Here is an 8442-nt window from a genome sequence, read left to right as displayed (position 1 = left end):
TTTAGTTAGTGCCCATTCTTTGGCCTCTTACCTGGGCGGCTTCAGATTTGATTGTTTCTACTAGGTTTTTAACACTTTGTCGCAGCACTCATAGTGAGTCACGACCTCGTTCCGATGACCTCGCGTAATGAGGGGTTGCTTGGCACGGATTCTTTGCCTCCCTATCATAGAATCAATCTTAACTGTAATACCTCTTACACTCATTGACATTGATCGATGCTAGGCCGCTACAACACCTCCACAACTGAGTATATTTTTTTGGAGATCTTCCCTGCCTTTTCCACTATATAAATGTGAGGGGTTCTTCCCTTCACTTAGACTTGGTCTCGCTTGGCACTTTGGAGAGAATCTCGGTGTTGCGTCTACTCATAGGTTTTCTTTTTTTTTTTTCTCAATGATTAAAATAAACCCGTGCTCTGTTGGGTGATTATAAACAGTTTTATTAACATTAAGATTATTGAGAGAAAGGTTCATTTATAATTTTTTAGAAATTAATATGGGATGGAAACCTAAGTTCAGATTTTCATACATCAGTGAAGGGCTTCTTTGCTTCTCTGTTGGTACTGACTGCATACATAGTTAGTCTTTTTTACTGTTAAAAAATGGCATCAAAACTGACATACATATGGATACTGTTCTGGTTTTTGATACTGATGGTAAGTTTAAAATTGAAAGCCTGATGGTGTGACTGGTTATGCTTCCTACAGTTTTTTACCTCTGGAACATTGGCAGAACTGTACATTTGGGATTTTCCTTAGCTAAAGCATATGGTTTGATAAACCTCGGCACTGATAAGTACACATCAATAGAAGGTTTCTTTTGCTTCCTGCCTGGTACTGATTACATACACTCACTCTAGTTTTTTGGTTGCTTGACATAAAAGTGGCATCAATTCTATGGTTACCGATTAGGTTGTTACCGAAATGTGGTATCTATGGTAATATGGGGGAACTGATCTAAGTGTGCTGATCACTGGTTGATACTCTCATTTATTATGTGATGGTTCATATTCTGGTGGGTTATGAGGAGATTCATGGAAACTTATCATGGAAACGTTTGAAAAATTGATGCTTTTTTACATCAAAATTAATACTTATAGTGAGTTTGGTGGCACTGCTGGTTATGCTGCCAAAGTCTGAATTTGGATAGTTGCAGTTGTTTATTTCGGTATGATACATTCAATTTGCAAAAAAATAAAAAAAATGAATCTAATACTTGATGATACTTGTAAAAATAACTTTTTCTTCCATGGCATAGTCCTTTTACCCTTTACATGTTTAATCTCTTACTGGTCTTATAAACCTGCTGCCTGCTTACTAGTTATTGGTTACCAACTGGCTTTTTTTGGTCTTGGATTTTTGGCATAGTTGTGGTCTTTCTCTGACTAGATCTTACTCTCTTGATCTTGGGTGTGGTTGGAATTAGCCGGATCTGGCTCTGGTGATGACTTAGAAAACACCTAACCTTACTTGGATATCTGGCTTAGATCTGGTTTTTACAAAACATATCCCACTACATCTTAGTGATGATACTACCATAAAATATATTCTGGTTTTTACTGTTTGCTTTGACTTACATTAAATGAAACCTTCTGCTTGTTGCATGGATGCTTGGCTTAGTTTTGGTCTTTTTCATATATGCACTACATCTAGTGCTTGGTGATGATACTGCCATAAAAACCTCACTTGAGTTTTGGCATAAACTATGATTCTGATCAATATGGGTATAGTGGATTACTGGATTAATACCTATTGATTTTGTCCAGGTTTGATAAATCTAGAAATACAAAAATCTCTATATTTAGCAGGGGGCTACTGGTCCTTTTTTCACTACATCTGGTCTTCTAATCCTACTGTCCACTTATGGATAATGATCTAGTGCTTTAGATACCTAAGTTTTTTATGTATTATGATTTGGGGGAGATTGTTTTGACTTACAAATTTGACCTTCACCTATTGCTTGGATGTCGGGTTTAGATCTGGTTTTCCATTATAGCTAGTGAATACTGATCTGGTCTGGTATAACTTGTTGTAGCCAGACTTTGTACCTTCTGCTTGATACTTAGATTGCCGGCTTAATACTAGTCCTTTTTTCACTACATCTGGTTGGAATCTTTCTGGCCAACTATGGCTTAAATCTGGATAAAGATAGTTCGGCCCTGCTCACTAAAGCTTGAGGAAAAATCTATCTAAACTTTTGTTGTTATACCTTATTGTTGGTTTGTTATGACACTAATTAACCTATGACTTGAAAGAATTTTTTACCATTGCGAATGAGCTCCATTTTTTTGACTCTGGCTGACACTTTCTGGGCAGTTCAATCTAGTTGTTGTTTTGATACCAACCTCTTTATGATACTTAAATGGGTGCTGATAGGTAAGCAGGCCTATTACAAAAGATTACTCGTGTAACTAAGATTTCTGGTGGCTGACCTAAACCTGGTTTTTTTCATACATTGCTTAAACTATGGAAATTACATAAGATGATATGGAGTTGTCGACTTCCTCTCACAGTAAAAGGTTATTATTTTAAACATATGAAGCAATTCTGGTAGGATTACTTTTTATAGGACGGTGGCTAATCTAAATACTTTTTAAGTTTGACATAGATAACAATTGATAGGTTCTTTGAAGTCTGCCATACGTAACCAAGTCTAACATATCTGTTATCTTGACTATATGGATGCAGGTGATAACTCTATCTTGGCTTAAAAAAGGTTTAGCTGCAGTCCGACTTTGAAAACACTTGATGATTCAACTGGGACAGTTCTGATACCTTTGTATAAATTCATTTGGAATGATACATTCTTACTATGTTGTAGAGTGATGAATCAAAGACTGAGTTGTTTATGTACTAATCTTTGCCTTGACATACTTAGCCAGTCGTCTTTTGAACGTCTTGTTCCTTGGTGTGTTTATTTATAAAAGTAAAACAGCTACACACACACACACACACACCCATACACACAGAGTATATTAAAAATATGGAGATTTTTTAATATTGAGCACACACGCACACATAAACATATACAATATCTATTAAATACCACTAACATATCCATAACTAGCATGGAACCACATAAGTAGTTTTTGAAAAAATATACACCAAGCCGCTAAAAATCTACCAACCCTTTTTCATGGCACATGCAACCCCATCACTAGTGGAGGAATGATGGACATAATAGGAGACGGATGATGGCTCCAAGCAATGCACCATTGAAGTTCTAATAAAAGGCAAGCCATAGGCTTTTTTTGTATCTGTTCCTGTATAGAACCGTGGTTTTGTTTCTTTTGGTAGAAGTCATCAAACGATGTACTAAACCTTTTGAATAAGTAAATCAATTTCCAGTGTGTTAAAGACAGTTTTTTGAGCATAATTAAGTGGAAAGGGATAAGCCTAAGTGGCTAAAAGGATAATTTTAGCAACCTGGGTGGGTGGCTACACCACTTGCACATGCTTGGTTACATGCACCGTTTACAAAGCTTCTTACATAAAGCACTTTGCTCATGAAACTGCAACTGCGTGTAGGTTCTGAGCAGCATACAATATTGCCATCGAATAGCACACAGTAGTTCTGTAAGCTGCAATAAGCACACATATCCTCCTTAGCTTGATGCGCAACTACCTAATCACCCTAATAGAATCCACTCAGGCTGCCTACACGCAGTGTATCTCTCTCTCTATCTCACCCTAAAAACACACCTATCCACCTTAGCTTGCTGCGCAAACCGCCTCATCAACCTAACATAAGCCACGTGGGCTGCATGCGTGCTAATTCTCTCTCTGTTTCTACGACCTAAGAGCAGTGTTGTCTCCTAAACGCTATAAAACGGAGGCCCCATAAGCCTGGATGCACAACTTCTCTCTCAATCAGCACGCATATCAACCAAAGTAGGGCTGAAAACACCCAAGTACAAGCAAACATCTAAGACAGAAGGTAACGAATGAGTTTTTTTTTCACACACAAAGTGTTTTTTTGAGCCGGTTATACACACACAAGGTGTTTTTCATGATTCTTATGGAAGGGAGAGCCTTCCGTTCTTAATGAGAGAGTGCAATGGACACATACAAAGTGAATGGACACTATGCGTAAAAGTGCATGAGATTGAGAGATAGAGAGAGAGAAGAGAATACGGCACCAAAAACCCTCCAAGGACCCAACTCTCGATGACGAGAGTGGTCTATACTATTGATTGCACAATCTGGTACAATTGGTGCATGCAAATCTAAGGCTATGTCGGTGTCGACGGAGTGGACGATGAAGACGAGACTATAGCTGAAAACTACATGCTTCGAATCTGCAATTGCTTGCTCCAAGTCGGGCTGATGTGTTGCTGCGTATTGTATGCCAAAACACTATTTTTGCTAGTCCTTTAAACTGCGGCAAACCCTTGCTGAAACGCTGCTAAGCTGGTGCAAAAACGCTAGATTGATAGCTGATTTTACCTGCTGAAATCTGTCCCTAAAACGATGTCCTTTCGACTGCTGCAAACCCTACCTGCTGGCTGATGCAATGATGTCAAAAACGTTGTGTAAAGGCTGCTGAATGCTGTGGTTTAAAAAACAGCTAGGGGTTGACTGCTGTAGACGCTATCTAGAATTCTTAGCAAACGCTGAAATTCTGTCCCTTTTGTTGGCTAATACTCTTATTGAAATGGCCAAGGCATAAGGCTGAAAAACGCTGATGTTGCTCACCAAAAACGTTGAGGCTTGTTGGAGAGAAAACGCCAGGTTGAGTGTTCTTGTTCTTGCTGAGAGTCGGCTTGCTGAGCAATGCTCCTGTTGCCTCATCTGCCAAAAAGTGCTAACTTTGGTTTGCTTATATATTATCTTAGCAAAATCTAGTTCCCAACAAAAGTCACTTAATAAATAAGTGAAAAATATCAAAACACAGAGAAAATAGGTTTAATGCTTTGGAAAATTCCCTTGATGGATTCTGATGGGATGTTGATGATCATGCTGTGTGCAACCCGGGGATATGCATCTAATCTAAGTGACTGGTCATGCACAGTCTGCGAACAAACTCACAAAAGTGCCAGATCACTTCCTATTCTAACTGACTTGACGGAACTAAACCTTGGTCATGTTGTAGCTTGTCCATGGACACATAGGTTTGGATGTGTCACGTGACACATCTACCTTCCTTAGCATAAATCACTTGTTCTTCAGCCCTTATGTACCCTCTGAAGGAGTACGAGCGGAAGTGCGACGCGAGAGAGAGTGCGAGAAGAAGAGCACGACGATATGGTGAACTCGCTCTACTGTAATGTGTAGAGCATAGTGAGTTCTTATTAGGTTTTTACAAAAAAATATGTGTACATACCTGGCGGCCTGCCCACTTACCTGGGCGACCACATTGGGATTTATACCCCAACAACCTCCCACTTAAAGTCCAATGTGGTACTTTAAGTGTGAGAGAAGCTACTATACAAGCTAATATACAAGAGATGTAGAGAAGTGATGTACTACCCTACACCTAACTGCTTGCGAAAATGCGCAAAGCTTTCTGAGGGAAGTCCTTTTGTAAGTAGATCAGCAGGATTTTTTGTGGTGTGAACTTTGACAAGCTAAAGTTGCTTATCCTCGAGCATTTCCCTGATGAAATGATACTTCACATCCACATGCTTTGTCTTTGAGTGATAAACTGGATTGCGAGCCAATTGTATAGCACTTTGACTATCACAATATAACACAGGCATCTCTTCTTTGATTCCCAAATCTGTTACTAGTCGATTAAGCCAAATTGATTCTTTGCATGCCTCTCATGCTGCAACATATTCAGCCTCTGTAGTAGACTGAGTAACACAATCTTGTAATCTAGAACGCCATGATACTGTTCCACCAGCCAATGTAAAGACATACCCTGACGTAGACCTTCAGTTGTCTAAGTCACCTGCATAATCTGAGTCTGTAAAACCCTTTACACTTAGCTCCTGACTCCCATAGCATATACGCATGCTCTTTGTAGCTTTCAGGTATCTCAATATTCCTTTCACTGCCTCCCAATGTTTCTTGCTTGGGTTTGACATGTATCGACTTACTACTCCCACTGCAAATGCAATGTCTGGGCGAGTAGCAATCATTGCATACATCAAACTACCCACTGCAGACGCATATGGAATCTTATCCATTTCAGTCTGTTCTTCCTCAGACACAGGACAATCTTGTTTGCTAAGTTTCACATATGGTGGCAATGGAACACTCAGTGCCTTTCTCTTCTCCATATTGAAACGTTGCAAAACCTTGTCAATATACTTTGTTTGAGATAACCAAATCAACTTCTTTGATCTGTCTCTCTCAATGCGCATACCAAGTATATGACTTGCCTCACCGATGTCTTTCATGTCAAACGATTTTGCCATCTTTGACTTCAAAGCTGAAATTTCTTCCAAGTGCTTGCCAGCAATCAACATGTCATCCACATACAAAATAAGGATCAGCCAACTACCATCCTTAGCCTTCTTTGTATATAGACAGTGATCGAACTCACTACGTTTGTAGCCTTGAGAAAGCATAAACTTGTGGAATTTATGGTACCATGCCCTCGGTGATTGTTTTAAGCCATAAAGACTCTTTAACAACTGGCATACCCAATCTTCCTTGTCTTTCTCAACAAACCCTTCTGGCTGCTACATGTAAATTTCCACATCTAAATCACCATGCAAGAACGTTGTCTTGACATCCATTTGGTGCAACACCAAATCTAATATGGCAACCAATGCAAGAAAGCATCTCAATGTAGTCATCTTGACCACCGGAGAGAAGACTTCATCAAAGTCAATGCCTTGTTCTTGCTTAAAGCCCTTGGAAACAAGCCTTGCTTTGTACTTTGGCTGACTATCATGAGCGGTGATCTTATACCTGTAAACCCATTTACAAGGTAGAGCCTTTTTGCCGTGTGGTAATTTAACTAGCTTCCATGTCTTGTTTTTATGCAGAGCTGTCATCTCTGATTGCATGGCCAATTGCCAATTCCCGGAGTCCTTCATTTGCACTGCTTCCTTGTAACATGAAGGCTCATTGCAATCAGTCAACATGACATAGTTCATAGATGGAACAAACCTATCAAGAGGTCGCGTGACACGTCCAGATCTACGCACAATAGGTGGCTCAGGCTCAGCCACAACCTGTGGTTCCACTCTATCCTGTCCTTGCTCCTCTTGAGCCCTGACATTTTGTCTTGCACATGCAGGTCCATCTTCTTGAAAGACAACTCTTATAATCTCCTCAACCCTCTCTGGTTTAGAATGATATTTGGATTCATTAAAGTGAACATCATTGCTGCGGACAACCTTTCTGGATTCGGGATCCCAAAGTCTGTAACCCATCTCACCAGAATTACCATAGCCTAGAAAGATACACTTTCTACTCTTTGGCTCAAGTTTGTTCCTAAATTCCTTTGGAACGTGAGTATATGCCTCACAGCCAAAGACTCTGAGATGCTTGTATGAGGGCATTTTGCCTGACCATACCATCTCTGGCACTGAATCCTTCTGCAAAACCTTGCTAGGAGATCTATTTACAAGATGAACAGCTGTTGATACAGCTTCAGCCCAAAACCCATTTGGCAGCTGTGCATTAGACAACATACTTCTGACCTTCTCTTGTATGGTTCTATTCATCCTCTCAGCAACACCATTTTGAGGAGGATTGTAAGGAGCAGTAAGTTCACGTTTATACCTTTTGACTCACAAAAGTCCTGAAAGGCCTTTGAAACATACTCTCCACCATTGTCAGTGCGTAAGCATTTAAGCTTCTTGCCACTCTGATTCTCCACAAGTGTCACAAACGTTTTGAAAACACTAAACGCTTCATCCTTGTGCTTGAGAAAGTAAACCCATACTTTCCTCGAGTAATCATCTATAAATGTCATAAAGTAAGAAGCTCCCCCTAGAGATAGGTTAGGCATAGGTCCACACAAATCACTATGAACAAGTGCCAACTGTGTATCTCTTCTACTACTTCTATGCATATGTGGCTATTGTGTTTGCTTACCATACAGACAATGTTCACAGAATTCAAAATCATTAAATGAAAAGACAGGAAAATAACCAGAACGAGACAATATTTCCATTCTCTTCTTGGACATATGTCCTAACCGACTATGCCACAAAGAAACGTTCGGCTGCTCGGTTACATTGATTACATTTTTAGAGACATTTGATACATAAATCATGTAAAGTCCTCCAGACTTTACTCCATGTGCTACTGTCATAGAACCCTTGGATATCTTCCACATGTTGTGTCCAAAAGTGGTGACGTAGCCAACATCATCAAGTAAACCTGTGCTGATCAAGCTCTTTGTAATTGCGGGAACATGTCTCACATTCTTCAGCGTGAAAGAAGAGCCATTCTGAAACTTCAATTGAACATCTCCAACACCTAAGATCTCACATGTCTGCACATTGCCTAGCCGAACATGATCTTTAGTGGTCACATAAGA

Source organism: Adiantum capillus-veneris, chromosome 2 (genome assembly GCF_014529385.1).
Source record: "Adiantum capillus-veneris isolate H3 chromosome 2, ASM1452938v2, whole genome shotgun sequence".
NCBI classification, from domain to species: domain Eukaryota; kingdom Viridiplantae; phylum Streptophyta; class Polypodiopsida; order Polypodiales; family Pteridaceae; genus Adiantum; species Adiantum capillus-veneris.
The sequence above is the reverse complement of the archived record's forward strand: the minus strand, read 5'-3'. Positions refer to the sequence as shown.